Source organism: Prionailurus viverrinus, chromosome D4 (assembly GCF_022837055.1).
Source record: "Prionailurus viverrinus isolate Anna chromosome D4, UM_Priviv_1.0, whole genome shotgun sequence".
Classification (NCBI taxonomy): domain Eukaryota; kingdom Metazoa; phylum Chordata; class Mammalia; order Carnivora; family Felidae; genus Prionailurus; species Prionailurus viverrinus.
Genome location: NC_062573.1, coordinates 78692817 through 78717685, shown reverse-complemented (window position 1 = coordinate 78717685; position 24869 = coordinate 78692817).

Here is a 24869-nt window from a genome sequence, read left to right as displayed (position 1 = left end):
ACTGAAAAACTGGGATTGAGATCCTTGACGAAACAGCATCCGGATCCCTCCTCTTTCTGCAGCCAAAGCAGAAGTCTCGTGGTGCTGGCTCCAAACCCGAATGGTTACCACCATCAGGAGAGACTGGAGAGCTGCCCCTGAGGGAGGTTGCTGATCGACTTTCTACGGAGGGTGGCCTGCCGGAGCGGATGGGCAAAGCCCGTGCAAATCCTGCATTTTGCAACCTGTGTGGTCCAGCCGTGGGCTGAACAAAGAGCTGCGAATGTGGTGTGAGAGCTTTGAACAGAGCTGGGACGACTGCATGCTTCTGTGTGCGGGGAAAATGGTTTGCTCGGTGCATACCCGATTCCTTTCCAGCATCAGTTCCTCCTAAGGAGCATGGGTCTGAAGCCAGGAGCAGATCTCCCCATGTGCTGGCTCTGTTTCCTGCACGTGGAACTAATCACTTTCCATTCAGCTCCCAGCTAATGGAGAAGTTTCCTGAAGCAAACGCACAACGCACATTGGGAAAAACCAGAGCCCCCCCCCCCTCCAAAAGCAAACAAACAAACAAACCAACCAAATATGGTAGCCAGAACAAAACACAAATGTCCTCTGCCCTGCCCTAGGGTTCGGAAAAGTGAACTTTCTAGAAAAGGAACACTGAATTAATTCTTCAACAGGAGGCACACTTGTGGGTTTTAGTTAAGGGGAATCTAAGCTATGTTAATCTGTGTGTCTTACGGTCCTTTGTGTGGGCGTGTATGTGTGTGCATGCTTCTGTGTGCTTACATGCCCTCCTGGGTGTGTGTGCTCGTGTGCTCATACATGTGAGGTGTGCCTGTGTGTGTGTGTGTGTGTGTGTGTGCGCGCTCACGGGGATGGTTTTAAGGGGACTGCTGCAGCTCAAACAGGGTGGGAACTCATTTTCATTTGGAATCAAATGCATTCAGAGCTGGATAAAATGAAAAACTTTATTCAGCATTTTCTGCAAGAAGCCATCCAAGGTCCCCTTTCTCCGAATTTAGGACCACAAATGCCACAGAGGTCACACAGGCTGTGCACATGCACACACATATGTAATTTTTAATATCCCCCACATGACCAGAATGGATTTGTGCTATTCAGTGGGAAGCCACAACATTTATTACATCTCTCTCTCTCAAATAAACCTCAAAGCAAGCATTTCATCTTTCCTCATGTAATCATCATAAGGTAGAAAATGAAATTTCCCAAACATAAAAGCATGTTGCTAAGAGCTCCTGGGCAATGGTCACTTCTTACTTTGATGTGTTCATGGAGGGGGGGGGGGTGGGGGAATGACAAAATAAAAAAAGAGAGAGGAAAGAAAAGAGAAGGAAGGATGCATTGCACCTTCCTTGAGATTTTCAGAAAGCTTTTTTTTTTTTTTAACTCTTTATGTAGTGACAAGGTGGGGCTGATTACAAGACAAGGAAAGTCTTGGTGCCAGACCACTTCAGAAATGAAGCATTCCAGAAAGGCATGTAAGAACTCCTGTCAGGAACAGGAATGATTTCGCGGCCCCGCTTGCATATTAATGAACTACACGTAACCTCAGTTTAGTGGTGCAGATGCACCATTTCAGGAGCCGTGCCAGAATTCGGCGATAAATGCCAGCTCCAGGGGAAATACATTTCATGATGGAATTAGGAGATCAGCCATCTGAGACGTCCGCAGAAATGGCCCGCCTCCCCCCACCTTGGCATGCAAGGGGGTTTCTGGGGAGCAGGGCACTTGGTGGCATGGTGAGTGTGGGGCGCACGAGGCTGGTCATCCGAACCTGCTTCCAACTCTTCTAACACCGTGCATTTCCTCAAGCCACAAATGCCCCCACCTGAAAGGTCGAGCTCAGGTGAACTGATTGTTTTTGCTGCCTATTTTTCTGGTGTGGTTTAAAAAACAAAAACGGTTGAAACATATACTCCTCCTTGCTTTAGAAGCAAAACATCTCTTTATGCCTCCTCCCCGCGCCTCTGCGACTGCCTGCCAGGTGTTTCTCCTTCTCAGCGTCTTGCAGCCTGTGGTTGTGTTTTCAGGCAGAAGACAAGCTTTCCCCGATTCCCTTCCCTTCCGGGGCTCCTCCAGCATTTGCCTGTTTCTCGCCCCTTGCTCTCCTCATTCCCCTTTGCCCCGTACGCACAGTGCCACTGTCGCGGTCGTCTGTGCTCCCCATCTGTTTCTGAAATTCCTATGATACAGAAATCACATGACAGTTTGAGGTGCAGCCGTTTCAATATTGCTAGGTTTCGCTTGGCAGGATTTGGAAGTGATGGCTGTGGGGTTCTGCCTTACAAAGCTGACCAGCTAGCTTCACATGGTGCGATTGGTAGTGAGCCCTCCAGAAAGACCTTCAAAAGTGGCTGCCGACCGCATCTGATGTTTTTGTGAGGTTGAAAATGGAGAATAAAGCTTACACCGTCCGCTGAGACGCAGGCCAGACTGCGGCCAGGAGGGAGAGAAAAGATGGACAGAGCAATGCTCTCTGCTGTCACGTGAGAACACAGCACGCACCGGATTTGACTCGCTTGCTCGCCGTCAGCTACGGCCGCAAGAATGCTGCACAGCAAAGCTCTCAGATCCAGCGGCTTAACGCGACGACGGCTCATTCTTGCTCACAGGCCCAGGTCCAGCAGGGCGCTGACGGACATAGGCTGGGTGCCCTCGCTGGGCTCGCAGATTAAGCCCAGGTCTGCTCCCCACGTCTGTCGTCCTCTTGCGTCGGTGGGCTGCCTGGTTTCTGTCTGTATGGTGATGGCGTGAGCAGAAGAGGGTAGATCCAACTGCACTTCCGTCATTGAGGCTAACATTCCACTGTCCCACCCAAGTCATGTGACCACACTCAGCGTCGAGGGGCAGGGAAGGATGAGCCTCATGCTTAAGTGCAAGTTTAACCCTGGGAGGGGTGGGGGAGACAGTGAAGGGAATAAGGAAATAATGTTCTGAAATCTTTCCTACTTGTTGTGGGTGCCCTCCCTAGCACCCATTCCTTCTTTTGGTAGTTTGATTCTCATCTGGTACCTAAGTCCTCAGCAGTTAAACCTGCTGGAGAAAAGGATGCTCCCTCCCCACCAGCAGGTTCTAGAGACTGGGTATGCTGATCAGGCTTCTGTTACCCGCAGAATCCTGTCCCCTGGCCACAGGTACCGGTTTACAAATAAACATGGGATCCAGTTTGGACCACTGAGAATGAAAGAGGCAGTTGCTCTGAACTCCTGGAAGATGAGATTTCTTCTTATGCTGCAAGAACTGCTAGGAGATACACATGAAGCGGCGTGCTGTGGACCCGTGCCTTTTGCAACTGTTCAAGTGTGACAGGGAAGCCGGCACCCAGAGGACATATGTTAGAGAACTACCCCCTGGTCAAGCCTAACCTGAAGCTCACACTATTTCAGAAATCTCTAGTTAACTCAGCTATTACATTACCTTCTTCTTTTTTTAATGTTTATTTATTTTTGAGAGAGAGAGAGAGCATGAGTGGGGGAGGAGCAGAGAGAAAGGGAGACGCAGAATCCAAAGCAGGCTCCAGGCTCTGAGCAGTCAGCCGCGAGATCATGACCCCAGCTGAACTCAGACGCTCAACCAACTGAGCCACCCAGGTGCCCCTAAATTACTTTCTCTATTGAGTTTTCAAATTCTTTACAACACTATATTCACGAATTCACTCTCTGTGTGACTTTGGGATATTGGTGTGTGTGTGTGTGTGTGTGTGTGTGTGTGTGGTGGGAGGTTTAATTCTTTGGGCCTCAGATTCCTAATGCACGGTATGGGAACGATATTGCAATAATGTGATCATGTATGTCAAGGCTCTAGTGCAAGGTGGGCACGACCATCTGGCATGTGTCTGCAGGTTGCTCACCAGATGAGGAAGGGACAGGGGACTGGAGATGCAGCCCATTCACCAAGCCTCGTGCCTATGGAGCTGCCTCCAGCAAGAGAGAACGTCTGCTTCTAATTTTCTCCAAACCCATGGGCTAGCTGAGGCCCTGACAGAAGATGCCGAACAAACATTAGTTCCTTCTTTTCCTCTTCAGTAGTCAGGACTTCTTTTGATAGTTAAAACAGCAATCATCTGGGTTCAGCAATATTGCAATATTGCAATCTTAGCAATATTGCTGATTTTTGCTCTTGAAAAGCAACTTCCTCCCCTCTGTGGTGGTCATTTCTTCCCCCCCCCTTCCTTTCCTGAAGCTCATTTCCTTTTCCTCTCTCTTCTTTGTGTTCTCTTTCTCATGCTCTGCCTCTGGACTCCTCTTGCCCCCTTTCTTCTCCCTCCTTTGCCTCTCTCTCACTCTGGGAAAGGACCCCCCAGGACTCACTCTTTCCAGCCCCTGGGTCTCTCCATCTAAGAGCTGATGCAAAATCTCTAAGAGCAGTGTCTGGAGATAGATGTTACATGAACACCAATCCTGGTCCTAGGGTTCTGGACATCCGAGGCTCTCTGGGCCTCACTCTTCCTTCCCCTCTACAGAACTGGTCTAACTCATTCACCTGCAGGCCTGTAGTGGAGAGCTCAATAGAATAACGTATGTCAGGTGTCGGAGACTGTCTTCACCTTCTGTCCCGTAATGAGCCTTTACCTAATTGTGTGAGTAGCCGAAGCCTCCCTTGTCTAACCGTGGACGGGGAACACAGAGGTGAACTCTTTAGTTCATGGCTACTGAGAGAATTCTGGGAATGCTTCCTGCATGCCCTCAGGCAGATGGTTGGCCCACATATATTTCAACAACACAAATTAATGTAAAACATATTCATGCATGTATTAATTAATGCTAATGTATTCACAAGAGATTCAGATAATGGGCAGTCCGTTCTGACACCTCCCTCCTAATTCATTCACCCTAAAGAGACTGAATCTTGCTTAATTTTTATGCTCAAACAAATGGACCTGTTGTGATTTGGGGGCTCCCTTTCTTCCACACTCCCTATAGCCACCTGCTGGCTATCTAAGATCTCCTCCAACTGGTGAAAAAGACGTCCGTGTTGTAATTAGAAGAGGAGGGGGAGAGGGTGTCTGTGCAAATACTAGGCTAATAGTAGTACCTGAGTATGAATAGATTTGTGTCTCAGAGAAATCAGATAAAAAAAGGCAGAAGAGTAAAGTGGTAGTACTTGACGACGGTGCTGACAGTGGAGAAGGAGTCACTTGGGGTTGGAGGAGGGACCAGAGAGGGAAGGAAGCCAGGGTGAAAGAGGCCACCATCGTGAAGGTGCTGGAACACTGTCCAGAGTCTCATGTTTGTATCTGGAGACAGAAGCTGTGTTATCAGGAATTCCTTTTTTTTTCTTTTTTGTTTTTTTTTTTTTTTTTGTGGAGTAGCATCACTGTGACACAATTTAGGCAAGGTTGAATTTGAAGGTTGTTTTGTGACTGCTGTTTTTTGTTTCTTTTTAAACTGAGTTCCTTCAATAGATGAGCATTTTCCCCAGGGCATTGTTTAATGGTGGAGCTTGAATATAAGGTGAAGAGACTAAGAAGGTCTCTGCTTTCAAGAAGCTTATAATCTGGTGCCTGGGTGGGTCAGGGGGTTAAGTGTTCAACTCTGGATTTTGGCTCAGGTCATGACCTCACTGTCATGAGATCAAGCCCTGTGTTGGGCTCTACACTGGCTGTGGAGCCTGCTTCAGGTCCTCTCTCTCTCTCTCTCTCTCTCTCTCTCTCAAGAAAAAAAAGCTCATAATCAAATTTGGACACATATGGAATGAGATAAGACAAGTCTCAAACACAGACCTATCTAGCATCCTGCTCCACCCAGTCCCCTCTCCTCACTTCTTGAATCTGGAGGATCTGACACTCTGTCTTCTTCTGTTGCTATTTCTGCATTCAAACAGGAAGGTTTTCCCTTAAACAAAACAACGTATCATAACCCACGCATGAGAGACAAATCATTAATTCAAGGGATGGAGAAGAATGTAGACCAGATCTGCAATGAATACCAAAGGGATGAGTCCATGAGAAAAGCAAAATAAGCTCTTATATTTTCCTGTGCTGGACAGTTTCCGAAGCCCTTTCATTCAGATGCACAATTCATGACCATCCTGTGAGGGCCTCAAGGTGAGTAGAGTCCAGGTTTATGTTCAGATGGGTTTCTGCTTCTGAAAATAAGGAGTTTGGAAGAAATGGCTGTTGTTCCATTAGCACCTCCAAGAGGGCCCCCAAAGTTCATGCCCTGGGTGGTATTCATCTTCCCCCACCCCCATCATGACAATGGACCAGATCTAGTGACTCTTAGTGATTAGAATATGGCAGAAAGCGATGGGATGTCACTTCGGAGATTAGGTTATAAAGACTGGTATCTGTCTTAGGGATTCTCTCTTGCTCTCTCTCCTTGGATATTCTCATTCTGGAGAAAGAAAGTTGGTCTTTTGGTGAAGAATGGATATCTCCAATCAACAGCCAGTTGAGGATCTGAGGGTGGCCAATAGCCACATTAGAGAGTCTGGAGGCAGATCTTCCTTGCGTCGAGCCAGAGACTGACTTCAGCCCTGCTCTCACAGTGACCCCGTCTTGTGTGCATCTCCTAGCCAGGGGCACTCAGCTAAGCTGCTCCAGGATTCCGAACCCACAGAAACTGAGACAATAAACATTTGTGGTTTTCAGCTGCTGAGTGTTGGGGTAATTTTTCTATGCAGCAATAAATAACTAATACAATTGCTTTTTTTTTTGTCTTTATAAACAAGGCTTTTTTTTTTTTGCTTGTGAAACTAAAATGTGCTTATTATTAAAACAGAAATACAAAGAAAACAAAAAACACCCCAAAAGTTGTCACCAAGAGGTTACCAATATTCTCCATATACTATACACAGAATGAGCCAGTTAAAATGTGAGTCATATCATGGGGCGCCTGGCTGGCTCAGCAGGTTAAGCTTCCGACTTTGGCTCAGGTCATGATCTAACAGTTCATGGGTTCGAGCCCCGCGTCGGGCTCTGTGCTGACAGCTCAGAGCCTGGAGTCTGCTTCAGATTCTGTCTCCCTCTCTCTCTGCCCTCCCCCACTCATGTTCTGTCTCTCAAAAATGAATGTTAAAAAATTAAAAATAAATAAAAAATAAAATGTGAGTCATATCAAACGATCCCCTCTTCAAAACCACATTCTAAGGCATCCCCTTATGTTTGGAATATAATCCAAATTTCCTACTGTGACCTCCAATTCTGATGTGACCCCTTGCTGTCCCTCTCCCCCTCCCTGCGCTCCAGCAAGCATAACCCCTTGTTGACTGTCAACTCTATCCCATATGCTTTTTTTTTTTTTACAGATAGACATTGTATACGTTTAAGGTGTACCACGTGATATTTTGATATATGTATGCACGGTGTGTGTACAATCAACCTACCCATGACCTCTCATAGTTACCGCTTTCTTGCTTGGGTGTGGTGTCAATGCTTGAGATCTACTCTCATGTAGATTGTTATCAACTACAGTCACGATGCTGTATATCAGCGGTCCAGAACTTATTTATCTTGCAAGGAAAGTTTGTACCCTTGGATCAGTATCTCCCCTTTTTCCTCACTCCCAGTCTCTAGTAAACTACCTTTCTGCTCTCTGTTACCAGGAGTTTGAGGTTTTGTTTTATTTTATTTTTTTTGTTTTTTGTTTTTTGTTTTTGGATTCCACACATCAGTGAGATCATGAGATATTTGTCTTTCTGTGGCTGGCTCATTTCAGTTAGCACAATGTCCCTCATGTTCGTTCAGACGGTCACAAATATCTGATAAGGGGTTGATATCCCAGGTACATAAGGAATTTGCACTACTCACTGGAAAACATGAATAGCCAGATTAAAAAATGGACAAAGGACTTGAACAGACATTTTCCCAAAGAAGATCTATAAGTGACCTACAGGTATATAAAAAGGTGCTCAACACCACTCGTCATCAGGGCAATGCAAATCAAAACCACCTCATACATTTAAGGATGAATATTATCAAAAAGTCAAGAGATAGGGGTGCCTGAGTGGCTCAGTCAGTCAAGAGTCTGACTCTTGATTTCAGCTCAGGTCAAGATCTCATGGTTCGTGAGGTCAAGCCTGTGTGGGGCTCTGTGCTGACGGTGTGGAGACTGCTTGGGATCCTCTCTCTCTCTTTCCCCATCTCTCTGCCCCTCCCCCCCCCACTCTCTCTCTCTCAAAATAAATAAATAAAATTCAAAAATATATATATTTTAAATGTCAAGAGATAAATAAATGTTGGCAAGGATGGGGAAAAAAGGGAACCCTTGTGTACTACTGGTGGGAATGTAAACTGGAATGGAAACCATGGAAAACAGTATGGAGGATGCCTCAAAAATGAAAAGTGGAAACCCCATATGATCCAGCAATCTGACTTCTGGGTATTTACCCAATGGTTAAAATCACTCTTTTGAAAATATACTTGCACTTCCCAGTTCACTGCAGCATTATGCCAGTAGCCAAAACATGGAAACCCATCAACAGATGAATACATATATGTGTATATGTAATATATATATATATATATATATATATATATATATTCATTCATTCTTGTGTTAACATGCACATACACATATAGTTATATTTGCATATACATGTGTGTACATCAACAGATGAATGAACATATATGTGTATATATATTCATGTATATATAGTAGAACATCATTCAGCCTTAAACAAAGAAGGAGATGCTGCCATTTGTGATAATGCGTCCTGCACGCTCTTGCCTCACTGTCACATGCTTGCTGTTTCATGGCCCGCTCCCTTACCACGTTCATCACCCAAATGTGGCCTGCTCAGGTCTCTGTCCAAATGTTACTCCACAGAGGCACCTCCTCTGAATATCCTCATCTAAAATAGCCCCCTTCACCTACTATCCTTCTGCTTCACTCCAGAATTGAGCCCACAGCAGAGGCGTCGGTAACACATTTTATATGGTGTCCTCCTCCTTCCCTGCCTCACTCGGCTTACTCTCCATTCTTGCCTCCTAGGATCACTTTGCAAATGAACTCCCAGCACGTGGGTTCTTGATGGCTTCTGCTTTTGGGGGAAGTGCAAACTTAGACAGCTACTGATATTTCAGGATTTATCTATTACAACCACCAGAGTTACTTAAATAAACTAAGTAATACCATTAAGGGGATGCTGAGTTATGAATAACATTAAAACATGGGACACTGATGTAGAGGTCAGGGAGGGGTGGTGAGGAAACTGATATTGGAAGCTGGAGAAAAGACATATTATAGAGCGACAAAACACTTGGTAAAGCTGTTTTCCATGGTGGCCTGGAAGACAGACTATGTGTTACTGAGACCGTAGCTGGAGGGGAAGTGGTTGCCAGAAATCAGAGTAATGGAATATGTTGGCTTTTATGTTCTACTTCTAGCAAATTATTGCAAAAAAAGAAAATCATGGATGAATGGATAAGCCAAAGATGGTCTATACACACAATGCAATATTTTTCATTCTTAGAAAGGAAAGAAATTCTGACAAATGCTATTGCATGGATCTTGAAGACATCACGCTACGTGAAATAAGACAGATGCAAAAGGACAAATACCGTATGATTCCGCATACGTGACGTCCCTGTGGTTGTCAAACTCATACACAGAAAGTAAATGGTTATTGCTAGTGGCTGGGGGGCATGAGTGGGAAGTCAGTGTTGAATGGGGACAGAGTTTCGGTTGGGGAAGATGAACAGGATTATGTGGTTCGGTGGTGGTGATAGGTGCCCAATAACGTAAAATTACTAAATGCCACTGAATGGCACATTTAAAAATAAGGCGCTGTATTTTATGTTACGAATATTATACTATAACAACAAAATAGGAGATCATCTCAGGATTGAAACGACCAGTTTGCAAGCAGGGTAAAATAGATTAGAGAGTTGAGAAATTCGGAGCACCAAAAATTGGGAAAGCTGTTTGTGTCTACACCCCAAAGAGTGGGAGCTCAGCATGGGACAGGGTTTGTGCAACAAAGGCCCCTTCAAGCTGTGCTCTGTGGCACACATCTGTACAGGGCGTGGCCTTGCCCCCCACATCAGAATTGTAGACGGCTTCAAGAAAGTCATCACTTAGGTGAGAGAGGCACAGGGTGGGGGGTGGGGGAGAAAAAGCAAAGCCATAAATTCGGTCTGAAAGTAATGCTGAGGAGAGAACTTTGGGTGTGGTGACTGCCAACACCACCACAAGCCTGGAATGAAAATCTTTCTTACTATGGTATTTGAGGCTTCAAATGACTTTCAGGCCTCCGAATTTTGTACCAGCTTGAAGTGGACTGTGAAAACCGGAGAACCCCCAGGGAGGGTTTTTTTTTCCTCTCTAGTAACTTTGAAAATGGACAGTAAGGAGTTTCTCTCGAAAGGCAGAGCCAGCAGCTGGGAACGGTGGGCGAGAGAATTGCTCCCAGGGAGCAGAAACGGGGTTTCAACAAAATCAGCCCTCTCGGTTCGGTTAGACAACCTCGGAATACCAGCTTGGCAGGGTCACATTCTTGCGGGACACCAGAGTCTGTGGTGTATGTCCCTAGCCCTCCACTGTGTGCTTGGGGATGTTTATTGCTTTTAGCTTCTCCCTGTCCCAGCACTGAGTGGATGCATGTGTTGGGATGAGATGCATGGGAAGATAATTTGCTTTTTAATCCACAGCCGGCTGGACCACAAGGAGCCACATCTGGACAGATGGTATGGACTGTGTATATTCTAGAAACACAGGACTTTGAGATGGGTGTTGGGGCTAGCTGGGACTTCTGAACTGTCTCTCCAAGTTGTGTCTGGGGAAGGGCAAATGTGTTCTGTGTGTGAGAATCAGAGTAAGTGGCTAGTTAGGAACTAGGGGAGCAGACTGTGGCCAAGACTTTGATGTGCTCACCAGCGCACACTTTTCTTCACACTGGGAGCACAACTAGACTACATGCCCCAGCTTCCCTTGGGAGCACAACTAGACTACATGTCCCAGTTTCCCTTGGGAGCACAACTAGACTACATGTCCCAGCGTCCCTTGGGAGCACAACTAGACTACATGTCCCAGCGTCCCTTGGGGGCACTGCTAGACAATATGTCCCAGCTTTCCTTGGGAGCGCAATTAGACTACAGGTCCCAGTTTCCCTTGCAACCAAGTGTGGCCAAGTGACTGAGATCTGGCCAACAGGGATATGGGGAAAAAGTGACCTCAGGTGACTTCCAGGCACCACCCATACAATCCTCCCTGGGGGACATCTTTTCTCTTTCTGGAACCCAGGAATGGGCACAACTCCCAGGAAGAACTTCCCAGGGGCCACCTGGTAAAAATGGCAGAATCACAAATTAGAGAGGGTCCGGGCCCCTTGAGATGAAAATATTTCATCTTCCTGGGAAAAGAGCAGAAACAGAAATAAAGAGTAGCTGACTACAAGGCCTTGCTCCAGGTTGCAGTATCCACCCCCCAAACACATGAAGATTGTCCAAATGGATTCTGGAGTTTACAGGATAACAGGAAGGAATGACCTTCAAGCCTTTTTATAACCTGAATTCTCCATTCTAGGGTTCCTAATATGACTTCATTTCTCCACTAAGTGAAGTGCATACTCAAGTAATTATTTTTAAAAAAAGGAAAGTCCTTGCAAATCTGAGGACTTTTCTTCTTTAAAGACAGAGATTATTTGGGAAAAAATTCATAGGTCACAAACTTTTCATGCTCCCATGAATTCTTCCATAGGTTTCAGAAAAATTCGAGATTAATCTGATGTCTTTCTCCTTTGATGATCCCTCTTTTTTATTTTCCTTCTACTTAAATGATTTTTTTCTTTATATTTGAAATTCAGGTATTTTGCCAAAGTTTGTGGAAGTGTAGGTTTGTCAATTCTCATAAAAAGGGTGGGCTCTTTCAGCTCGCACAATTGTTTTTTTCACTTCAGGTAGTTTCCTTCAATTATCTTAATCACAGATTAATTGTGGGTGGCTGCCTCATGCCAGTGGCTTCTTAAAAACAGAGACTATGTCTCAGCCATGTTTGTATCCTCAGTCCTTGATATATAGTAGACACACAGTGATAGATTATTACAGTAATGAAGATTAGAGTTCTCTGGAAAAATCTCTAGTAATAAAGAACATATCCATCTGTTGACAGAATGATGCTTTATGCATTGGACTTTCACATGATTTCTTAGATCTACATGGAACACAATTCCTGTGCTTTTCTTTAACCAATGAGACTTTGGCCATGAGGTCTGCTTTGGGTGATGAATCATTATAATGTTAATATGACGCCAGCAGAAACTGGAAGAGCCCTTGCACGTTGGGTCATGCTCTCTTTAGACCCCTAGGAGGCCCTGGGGCTGCCATATGAAGGAGGGAAGCTAGCCCACTAGAAGATGTGATGCCGTGGAGAACAACAATAAACTGCTTCAACCCATGCAACACCTGGACCAATTCATCTACCAACTGCCAGACATCTGAGGGTGACCATCTTCGAATATCCAGCTCCAGGACTTTAGCCAGGCCAGAAGTACTTCCCATTGACCTATACTCATGCTTGTTGATTGTGACCACTGAGTTTTGGGGTGACTTGTTATGCAGAAGAAGTTAGCAAGAAGATAAGTGAAGCCATTGAATTGTTCTGATTAGCAGGATGACATTAACTGACTTACATTTTTCAAAGAAAACTCTGTTCTGTGGGTAGTGCAGTTTTGGGAGGTGGAGCTGAGAGTGGAAACAGAGCAGTTGGGCAGCCTTTGCAACAACCCAGTTAAGAGACTTAGCATATCTGTTCCAGGGTGATGGCGATCTGTCTAGGGGGAGAGAAGTGAAGTCGCTTAGGATATAGTTTGAGGAAGAATTGGTTTTGAGGGATGGTGGTTGTTTTTTTTTTTTTTCTATAGAGAAAAGCAGTTAAAAACTCTGGGTTGAAAACCAGACTTACAGCAGACTTCTCAAGATGTACACGGGATTCTAGAAGACAACAGAACAAGACCTTCCAATTTTTAGTGAAAATGATTTCGAACCAAGAATACAGTACTTAACCAAACTATCAAATATGAGGACACATTCCAAACATTTCCAACATGCAGAGACTCAGGATATTTACCATCCAGTCCTATCTTTTGAAGAATTAGTCTAGGAACTAAAAGGTTTTTGCTTTTGTTTTTTTAAAAAACCAAAAAAGTGGAAAATGTAAGCCATAAAAACAGTAGAATTAATCCAAAAGTCTGTTCCAGATATTGTCTGTTGTCACTCAGCTCCACACTGGTCTTCTGTATTGTCCTCTCTACTTCTAGTTCTGAGATCCTGAAAACCACCTTTTTGAGTCTCCACTGCCAGTTGGGTTTCATTTTACTTTATACTTTTTTTTGTTTGTTTTTTTGGTCCGAGGGTAAAATTTTGAATGAAGTCAGAGGGTAGGGGGGAGGTAGAAGACTTGACTGAGGAAACGGCTTCAGCACCAGTGTCCTTGGAAGGATGTCCAACAGCATGCAAGGAGTGTGTGTTCCTGGAGCTCCAAGGGATTGGACGATTACAAGCCTCTCCTTGGTGGCAGAAAATAGCATCTCAGGAGTTCCCGCAAGGATGGTGGAGGCTTACTGGAGTCACTGTCCCTGCATAATACCGTTTCCTTCTTTTGCTCCCCCAATCTTCCCAGCACTATAGAAATGAATTACCTCAAGGTCTAATTCATCTCTCTCTGTGTTAATTAATTAGAGTGGTTTCTGGTTTCTGGCCTGGGCACTGAATGATACAGAGTCCCATGAAATGAACTCACAGTCTCTGAGACATTTCTAAAGGCTTTCAAAGCAACTGATCTATTTTCTGGAGGAAGTCAACAAACTCTAAGAATATCTTAGAATGGCTTCTAAGCATTAGAAAGGAAAGTCTGAGGAATATGATAAAGAAATAATGCACTTCTCTGAAAAAGAAAGGACGATAATTAACTCTGGGAGAAATAAAATCCTAATGGGCAAGTCATGGTCCAAGTAGGAAGCCAATGAAAGTGGAACATGACTTTGAGACTCTGATGAAGTAGAAGAGATCACATTTGACCTGGACTCTAGGATTATCCTTCTTTATGTGGTGCAGTGGTCATCTTCTTAGACTCACAAAGGCAATGTAAACCTAAAACATACGTGGCTTTATGTGGGCAAGTGATAAGCAACGCAGGTTGCTCATGTCAGCTCAAAAAGTAATACATCAGTGAAAGAATACATATAATTATGGTTAAGGACCAAAATGCAAATGTAAGGATCTGAGGACAGGAATTGGGGTTTGGAAGGACAGAGATCTGGGCAGGGATATCCTTACCTTAGATGCAGAGAATCAAGAAAAACTGCAGAACATCGATGAAATATGACATAAGGTATCCTAGCCCATCATTTAATGCTACAAAATACTACTAGAAGTGGTAATGGTAACAATGCTATAAAATTTTAATGTGCAAAAAGGGTAGTTGAAGTGAGCTCAATCCTGATCTTTCTTAATGAGCAACCAATGAATGATTTCTAAAATCAAGGAATCAAGGAATACAGTTATACGTCTAGTATTTAGAGGTATACATTTAGACAATCTTCTCATTAACAGAACTGGGGCTCGGCAAGGGTGGAATGGCTATTCTATTGTCTTTTATTAATAACCCTTCAATACTATTCTAATGTCCAAGTATTAGTTTGAAAAAAGGCTTTTTTTTTTTTAAGAACACTGCATTAAGGAAGGAGGGTAGCCTGCTGATGATATTCCCATTTATATGTATTATAACTAAGCTTGTCTTCATCTATGGATGAAGGACTTAGATTAGGTCATTTGTAGTGCCTCCAGCCGTGAAATACTGAGCACCTTTGAAGAATGGAATGGACCCCTCCTCCGGGAATGAGGCTGGAAAATTCCTCCCCATTCCTACATCTCTTTTTCCCCCCTATCTGAGGACCACACTTAGAGACAGCCATCCAGAATACTGAGTTTTAATCATGGCGGGGGGAGGGGGGGGGCGGCAAGAAGAGTATAGTTAATGCAACAGATATTTACGATAGGCCTCTGAGAGTACCAGGCTCCAGAACTGTCATTTGCTAGATTAGAAAAAAATCAAAATAAGCATCATAATGATTCATACCATATAATTAGAGATAGGCAAAGCCCAACTATGCACTTTAAAAAGAGCAAGTCTATACACTGACATAGCCATATTAAAACAAAACACAATATCTCGGATAGAGTTTGGCTTCCTGAAGTTTAAAGTGACATAAGGAAGCATTTTTTCCCCCTCAAATGCCTTTGTAGGAAGCACTGATCAGGTTTAATTGTATATTTTGTTAGAAAATGACGCATATATAAAATACTAAAAAGCCCTGATCGCTTTTTTTCAAGTTCATTAGACATAAAGTTCCCCCCAAAATTAAAAGCTGCACTCTATTATTTTTTCCATGCCCTCGTAGAGATTATTCTGGTAGAGGCCTGCCAAGTTATCTGGAGTCATTCAGCTTATTGGCAAAAAGGCAACTTTGTCCATTCATTGAACCCTGCAGGCCAAGAACCTATTCCCGTTTCTTCCATCTGCCACATCCACTTTGAATCTGCTGGGTAGTAACCGTCCCTTCCAAAATGAAAGCCACCCCCCTTCAATCTGTAGGTCGTCATCATGTCTTGTTTCATAATATTATGCTCTCGCCATCACGGGTGCTTAACTGATACAACATGGAACAGCAGCAAAATCTATAAAAGGATTTCCTATCAGCTTAGGTGCAGTCAGCTTGGGCCAGAAGGCATCCGCTGACCAGATGGCCCAATGAATGCTTGCTTGCATTATCCCAGAAAACTCCAAACTCCAAACTCCAATCATCTTATCATTTTTGACTTAAAATATGGTAGGTGGTTGCACTGAATCAGATCCTTACAAGAATCTGTGCTTCTGCGAGGGGCTTTCACCATAGTGCTATTTACTTTCCATGCTGAGAAATTCTTTCTGTCTATGCCGGGACAATTGCTTTTTCTTTAAGCATGTGTTCTCCTGTCTCTGTCTCTGTCTCTGTCTCTGTCTCTATATATGCACACACATACACACACATACATACATATGTTTGTGAATCTATACATGTCATGTTGTTCTGCAAATTCAGGGCAGCATTTGTTTGGGCCAAGGGCGGTGTACCTCGGGGTTAGGCGTGCCTCATGCAAGGCCTCCTTTTTAATACCTTCTTTTAGTTTCTAAGTGCTGAGAAGAAAATGAATTTCTTTTCTTAATTTTTATTTATCTTATTTGAGAGAGACTGTGCGTGCAAATGGGGGAGCAGCAGAAAGAGAGGGAGAGAGAATCCCAAACAGGCTCTGAGCTGCCGGCACAGAGCCCAACACAGGACTTGAGTCCACAAACCGTGAGATCATGACCTGAGCCAAAACTAAGAGTCAGACGCTTAACTGGCTGAGCCGCCCAGGAGTGGCTGAGAAAGTGAGTGCCTAATGCGTGGCTCTGTTGAAAGAGGACCTGATCCCTGGACTTGGCTTAATTTTCATTTGTCCAGGCATGGCAAGATAAGCTAGTAGATGGTTGGTATTTCTCCATCGACAAAGCTTCTTAGATCTGCTGTTTGGGGTTGGTGTATTTCTAATAACAAGACTGCTACAGAAAATGTTGCTATTAACTTTGCAGGTGGACCCTGCAGGGGCAGCTCAGGGAGTAGGTACTTAACTCCACAGATTCTGTCAGGGAGGCATCTCTGCTCAAGATCCCTGTGGAGGAAGGAGACTGTGTGGTCCATCCTGACCTCCCACGTTCAACATTCGTCGCCATCTTCTTTCCCTTACACGGCATCTCTGCTACAGCTTTGGGTCCTTCCCCAACTGCCACCAGCATGAACAGATCCGTGCCGTTTGGCGGTCACGTAGTCACCTGAAGTCTCTCTGCATCCTCGGTGGGTGACCAGCATAGGTAGAAGCATCTGAGAATGACAAGCCTGCAGACATCTTCAGCCAGAGGTGAGACTCCTTGAGCTTAAGGCAAGCATCCAGGTGACATGACCTGCCGTTCCCAAATAATATAAATTAGCCATCACTTTCCTTCCTTGCCTACTGATTTTGCAATGTGAATGCAAACCCAACTTTGGCATGGAGGGATGGCTAGGGTATGAATTAGGGAGGCCTGGTCCAATCAGATCCTCAGCCAGCAGAGGACTCAGGCACAATTTCTGGGCGCTGTGAGGCATGATGTAGCAGGAAAGGCCAAAGCCAAGTGCTCTTTCTGTGCAGAGTTTCCCTCCCTTTCCTCCTGGCCTCACAGGATGTTAGCCCTAGAAGGGGCTTTAGATCTCATTTAGGTCAGGGTTATGCTTTGAAAGAAGGGAGGCAGGTGAAGAGAGGAGACAGAAGTCACGCCCTTCTGGAGCCACTGAGCCAACACTCAGTCTCAGGCATTGTAACTTCTAAGCCACGGTTCTGTCTTTACACCACCTTGCCTCTTTCATTATTCTTCTCCATCCCTCAGCGTAAGGAGCAATAAATGACCCATTTCCAAATGCTGACAAGCCCTTCTCTGTTTTTCACAATTAACGGTGGAATGGGTGGCTTCGGTGAAAGAATCTCTATTTTAAAAATTAGCTAAATATTTTGGTACTTGCACAGAAAGCTTCTCATTTGGCCACTTCAAATTGAAATGCAAAAACGGCATCTGCCTCCAGGGGGTTCTTGACAGAGATCCTTCTTCTCTGTGGGCATTTGACAAAAACAAGTTGGTGGTTTAACTGATGGCAACAGGAGGAAATAGATGTTCATTTAGGCTCTAGCCTCATCAGTGTTTGCCAATGTGCCATTCTGACATGAAGGGATGCCTTTAGTGAAGATGGGAATGTGAGCATCCTGTGAGACTTGAGCAGGAAGTCTAAGAGCTCCAGGATCCAGCTCCATGAACTTGGTCCCCCCTAGTCCCTATCAGTTGAATATAGACTTAAGACATCTGGCAAGGGTTGGGCCTAGGCCCATGAGGACGTCTTACATGGAGACACCACCATGTTGAGTGTTTCACTGTCTTCAGGCTGATAAGTGTACAAAACTGAAAGGGGGTCCATTTTTCAGGGGCAGACTCACCCTAATCAAGCTAGCAGATATTGATATTTACAACCAGGAAATTACAATCTTTATTTGTTAACTGATATTTGGAAGTTTTCCTCAGTTGTAGACTATAATGTTTATGTTAGCACATTTCCCCCTTGTTTGAAGGTATCCATGGGCACACATATAATCAAGGGGGATCAAATCAGGAAAAGGGTGGGTAGGCAGTTTTTAACATAAATGGCATAGGGTAAATTAGCTTGATGTCTTCATCTCTATATAGGAATATACCAGCAAAATCTTAATATTGAAGTCTCACTGGGTAAGACTGTTCTTCCACAGTCAGATCCTGTTAGGCAATTCAACATTTGCTGTTACTCTTTTGGTCTATGCTTTTATTTTAGACCATCTCTCCTCTTAGTTAAAAAATTTTTTTTAATGTTTTTTTAAAATTTATTTTTGAGAAAGAGAGAGAGAGAGAGAGAGAGAGAGAGAGAGAGAGAGTGTGTGTGTGTGTGTGTGTGTGATGGGGGAGGAGGGAAGAGAGAAGGAGACACAGAATCCAAAGTAGCCTCAGGCTCTGAGCTGTCAGCATAGAGCCCGATGCGGGGCTCGAACTCACAAGCTGTGAGATCATGACCAGAGGTGAAGTCGGACATTTAACTGACTGAGCCACCCAGACGCCCCATCTCCCCTCTTGACTGACATAATTTCTCAGGATTTGTCAGCATCTTTATTCTCCTAATAGTTTAATTTTATTGGCTTGGAACCATCCCTTTTTTAAGATGTCTTTGCCTATAGTGGTTCCAATCCGTAGTGTAGACTTTGTACTCTATCTCCGATACAATGTCATTACTTCTAAATTCTTAAGGTATAACACTGCCAACTCTACTCCCAATGCGAGTACCAACAACAGTGTCCACATGTAGAAATGTGTTCTTTGTGATATGGTGAATGGTTGCAGTTTAGCAAACCATTGTTTCATTAGAAACAATATCCCAAAGCAGTCATCCAAACCTTAATGTCTGCATTATCAGAGCTATTAATGATTTCCATCACTTTTGTTGTGGCAATTTAGTAGCATAAAGTTTTCTCCAGCACTTTGGGGACCAAGTTAAGAGACAACAGAATGCAGCTTTGTTGAGACCACTCAATGGGAACTTAATTAGAAAAATGTACGGCTATGGTCTATACACACACACACACACACAGAGAGAGAGAGAGAGAGAGAGAGAGAGAGAGAGAGAGAGATGCTTTTTCTCCCCCTTCTACTAACAAAGCCAAGCACTCCAGATGTATCCCTTTAGTGATTAGATCATTTTTTTTTTTTTTTTTTACCAAGTGCCATTTCTTGGTAATCTTTTTCAGTGGATAATTTTCCACGAATACACTCTCCAGAATTGTGTGAGTTTACTTGTGAGGTGAAGGGTAGTTGTAACAGAAAAGAGAAAGGACAGAACAGGGAGTCGGAGCTCATACACAGCATCTAACCGTGACCGAAAGTTAGAATTTTCTCCAAACACCTGAGAAGCACTTAATTGAAAGAGCTGTTTCACAGGGTTCCCATCCAGGAATGTCATTGTTGCTTCATGACCAGAGAGAGTAATGAAAGTAATACATAACTTTGGTTGTGGGAGATGCTTTTGGCTAAGTGGGAGACAAACTGAGATAAAACTAAGTCTAGTGAATGGAAAGTTGGGAATAGGACAATCAAAGTTATAGAGCTGGGAATTGAGAGAAGTCTGTTTTGGCCACTCCCAGCCTCCGCTGGGATCTTTAAAATGTGGGCACAGATTGGTCCTTTACCCAGAGTTTGTCCCCACGAGACACAGACTCACGAGCAAATCACTTTCCTTCCTTGAGCCTCCGTTTACCCACCTATGAGTAAGTGAGATGTCTGACTTTATATCTAGTGATCTGAATATTCAGTTCCAAAATGTCATTCTCTGACCCTTTTACGCCCAGACACTTCAGCAGGGAACCCAGGCCACCTCTGTACTCATCGGTGATGATTTTGGCTGCAAGTAACAGAAACTCTGAGAGTGTCTTAAATACATACGTGTTTATTTTCGTGCATATTTGGATTCTAGGGGTAGGCAGCTGCTGGCTTTTGTTCAGCAGCTCAGGTCAGGACTGCTGTCTCGGCAGTTTTCTTATCTTTTTTTTGCCTTTGGTGGTGAGTTGGTCACCACAGCTATGGCAGCAAATCCTCTTTCAAGGCTGCAATAAAAGCAGGGGGTTGGGGGAGGGAGGGAGAGTGCGTAGGTGGGAGCAGTCACATCTGTCCCTTTTTCAGAAGAACAAAAGCTTTCTCTCAACCTCCCCAGCAGATTCAGGCTTAGGTCTGATTGGCCAGAACTGTGTCACATACCAATCCCAGGCTCAAAAGATGCTGGGGAAGTGAATGAAGTAGAACTGAGCCATAATATGATTAGTGAGGTCCAAAATGTAATTGTATACAATGCAGAGCCACATTGCTTTGAGGTTGACAAAATAATAATTTTTAGTCTAACTGTCCTGTAATGCAACAACAGGGAAACATTTATCACACTTAACTGACCATCCACTGACCTGAGAAAAATCTCGGTCACTTCCTAGCCACATCCCTTCTCCTGAAGAAGAAAAGAACTTTGATCCACAGATGGAAACCAGGCAGAACATGGGAGCTGTTTCCCAGTTGTGCTTATGTGTTACTGTGGGCTGCATCTCAGTACCACAGGATTTTTGCTCTATAGAGTTTAGCTTTACTGTGGGGGCAAGCTAAGGAAAAAGGGAAGGGATATTCAGATTATTAAGACTGAGATTATTAAGATATCATTAAGGTTATCTTGTTCACAGTGCCTGCCATAATGTCCCATTAAGTTTCCATGTGTGTGTATATACTTATTTATTTTTATTTCTTTTTAAAGAGAAGTATTTTTAAAAATTTTTTTATGTTTATTTATTTTTGAGAGAGAGAGGGGGAGAGAGACAGAGAGTGAGGGACGGGGCAGAGAGAGAGAGAGAGAGAGAGAGAGAAATAGAGAGACAGACAGACAGACAGACAGAATCCGAAGCAGGCTCCAGGCTCTGAGCTGTCAGCACAGAGCCCAACAGGGGGCTTGGACTCATGCAAGGTCATGCCCTGAGCTGCAGTTGGACGCTTAACCGACTGAGGCACCCAGGCGCCCCTGTGTGTATTTACATATGTATGTATGTATTTATATGTACATATGTGGTTTGTATATAATAAAGATAATAAATAATAAAAAGGAAAACTACTACTACTAAAGGAAGACAGTTGTACGTAATGATAAATGCAAACTTCAGCACAGGTTAATTCAAAAGGAAGGCACAAGGAGTGGTGTGGTGGTAAAAAGCAGTTACTGATGGTGTTAGCTTGCTAAGGTTACCTTAGCACAAGACCAAAGACTAGGAGGCTGGAACCACAGAAGGTTATTATGTCACATAGACCTGGAGGCTGGGAGTCCAAGATGCAGGGTGGTTCCTGCCTGGGCTGTGAGGGAGGCTCTCTCGTTGGTGCGTAGATGGCCATCTTCTCCCTGTCCCTTCACATACTCTTCCCTCTACATGTGTCTGTCTCTGGGTCCAGATTTCCCCTTTTTAAAAGTTTATGTATTTATTTTGAGACAGCAAGTGAGCATGAGTGGAGGATGGGCAGAGAGTCAGGGAGAGAGAGAATTCCAAGCAGGCTCCATGCCCAGTGCCAAGTCCAAAGTAAGGCTGGAACTTGTGAACCTTGGATCGTGACCTGAGCTGAAATCAAGAGTTGAACGCTCAACTGACTGAGTCACCCAGACCCCCTAGATTTCACCCCCACTTAAAAAATTTTTTTTAAAATATTTAATATTTTATATTGATATTTAATACTAATATCACTCTCTTTTGAGAGAGTGAGAGAGTGTGTGTGTGTGTGAACGGGGGAGGGGCAGAGAGAGGGAGACACAGAATCCAAAGCAGGTTCCAGACTGAGCTGTCAGCACAGAGCCTGACACGGGGCTCGAACTCACGGACCGCGAGATCATGACCTGAGCTGAAGTTGGATGCTTAACAGACTGAGCCACCCAGGCGCCCCTAGATTTCCCCTTTTTATAAGGACACCAGTCATACGGGATTAGTGTCCCCCCTAATGATCTCCTCTTCACTAATTATGTCTGGAACGGCCCTGTTTCCAAATAAGGTCACGTTCTGATGTAGCTAGTTAGGACTTCAACAAGTGAAAACAGGAGGACACAATTGAGCCAGTGACACTGACATTAAGTTACACTCGTGTTTGAAGTGAAGGGTTATGAGCTTTCACTATATATTTAAAATAATTAAAAGAGCATGCTTGGAGTAACAGTTGTTACGAACCAAGGATCATGATTCATTTAACTCTGTGGACCCGAGTTCCGGAAAGAAAAGCAACTCAAACAGACCACAGAGCCATTCTTCACGACACGCTCTGGGCATCGGGCATGACTGGATCCAGAGCATCAGACTCTCTTAAGAGTTAGTCTCCCGCCACCTCTGATCTGTTTTCCACCATACTTCTCAGGCACGTGTGTTTGCCCCCCATCATTGCTTCTCCACAAGAGACCCTCTCCCTCCCCAGGGTTACCTTCACTTAGAGGACTACTCAGGGTCCCCTAATGATATTCCCTCATGAAATATGTGTGCCTTGGCCATCTCTCCATTGCTAGCTCTGTCACAGTACTTGACCTGAAAGAGGGATGTGACAAATTCTGGTTGAATGACCGGTTGGATCTTCGAAACAATGAAAGCTTCTGTTTCTTCACTCAGGAAAAGATGAAGTCTCACTCTTGTTTCATACCCTTCTTCAAGATTTGGTCAAATGAAGTTAGAGGATATAAGACAAGAGGGGCTGGAGCATTTTGACCTGTTAGACAAGGATGCTCAGAGACACCACCATCAGGCAGACTATCAGGATTGCTCTGCTTAAAGAATAGAGAAGCTGTTCAATACGCTTTGGTAAAATCACACAAGAGAATATCTTGCGGGCATTTGAAACAATGCTGCAGAAGTGTATTTTGTAACTTGGAAAGATGTTCAGTGATGTTTTGATTAGAACAGAGCCTGCCACATTACGTAGGTCCTTAATATTTGTTGAATAAATGGATGAAGATTCAGAAAAGTATATCCTATTTTCAAAATACAATATTAATATATCCAGATGTGTATATGAGATGGAAAATCCATATTTGGGATAATATGTCTCAAATACTCTGTGTTTCAGGAATCTGCTGGGGTGGCGATGGTATACGGGTAGAAGCTGAGGCCCCGAATGTTACGCCTGACTAAACATTTATGATCAGTTCAACTGGGTGCTTTTTTGTTTGGCTGAAAAATAAAATATGGCTATATGATGCAAGCTTTGAGGCAGAGCTGAAGTGTTCTATGAAATAGAGCTGGCCTGATAGGACAAAGAAGGAATAGGTCATATATGTTTAGGTTATTATTGTTTAATGTTTATTTATTTTTTGAGAGAGTGTAAGCTGGGGAGGGGAGGAGAGGGGGGACCAGAGGATCTGAATGGGTGCTGTGCTGACAGCGTGAGCCCAACGTGGGGCTCAAACTCATAAACCACAAGATCATGACCTGAGCCGAACTCGGATGCTCAACTGACTGAGCCACCCAGGTGCCCCATGTTTAAGTTATTTTTAATGTCTCCTGCTGTGAGGACTTTTATTTTTTATTTATTTAAAAAAAAATTTTTTTTTAACATTTATTTATTTTTGAGACAGAGAGAGACACAGCATGAATGGGGGAGGGGCAGAGAGAGAGGGAGACACAGAATCGGAAGCAGGCTCCAGGCTCTGAGCCATCAGCCCAGAGCCCGATGCGGGGCTCGAACTCGCGGAACGCGAGATCGTGACCTGAGCTGAAGTTGGGCGCTCAACCGACTGAGCCACCCAGGCGCCCCTGTGAGGACTTTTATATAAGGAAAATGCCTGGACCAGGAGTTAAGCCCTCACATTAGACACTATCCATACTTGTTAATTAATAAAGTGGCTTTAGCTAAGATTCATCTTTTCTCTGGACCTCAGTGACCTCATTTGTAGAATGGGAGCACATAATTTTAAAGATCCTCAAATATACTGTTTGAAGTACGTGTTAATTTTTGTGGAAAAGACCAAGGGAATGATTGATGAGCACAAAATACACTGGATGTAATTTTGTGAAGTTGGTATTATATTCCATTTCACATTTTTAGAGTGTCCAGGGGAGGGGTCATAGTGAATATTTGTGTTCAAAAATATATATTTTTTGCAAAGATAATAAACTGTCATTTGGAGTCTCCAATTCAAGGGATTCTCCATTTTAGAAGAAGACTGTGTAGTTGCTTGTATACTTTCTGAGCAAGAAGAAATGTCTTTTATTTCGATATTCATTCTTAAGTGAAAAGAATGTCAGCATTTTTAGGATTGCCATAGCTTCCTGACATGTAATAGAGAAGGCAAGATTATAAAGAAAGCTACTTAGCACTTATCTTACTGTCTCTTCCACAGTAATGCTTCTCACATTAAAAGGAGGTGAGTCTCAGAAAATATAAGTAAATTCTACTTTTCAAAACGCACATACTCCATTTAATAATGTCTGCATTTTCTGGAAGAGCCTGTTCCCAAATCCTACAAGGAACTTACTCTCATGTTTTTACGTTGACATCTCTGTTGTGACCAATAACTTTCTCACTCAAGCTGACTTCCCAACTATCTCTTGATCTGATTGTTTAGGCTTCTGCTAATTCCAGAAAGTCAAATGGATCCATACAAGGAAAGAATGGAGATGATTAGATATTAAACGAATTCAATATCGACCTTTAAGGCAATTTAAAAGAGTTTCACAAACGTTTCTTCTGATGATACCATCCTTGAATAAGGATGTCACCTGTTCTGTTCGCTGCTAACAGGGAACCCAA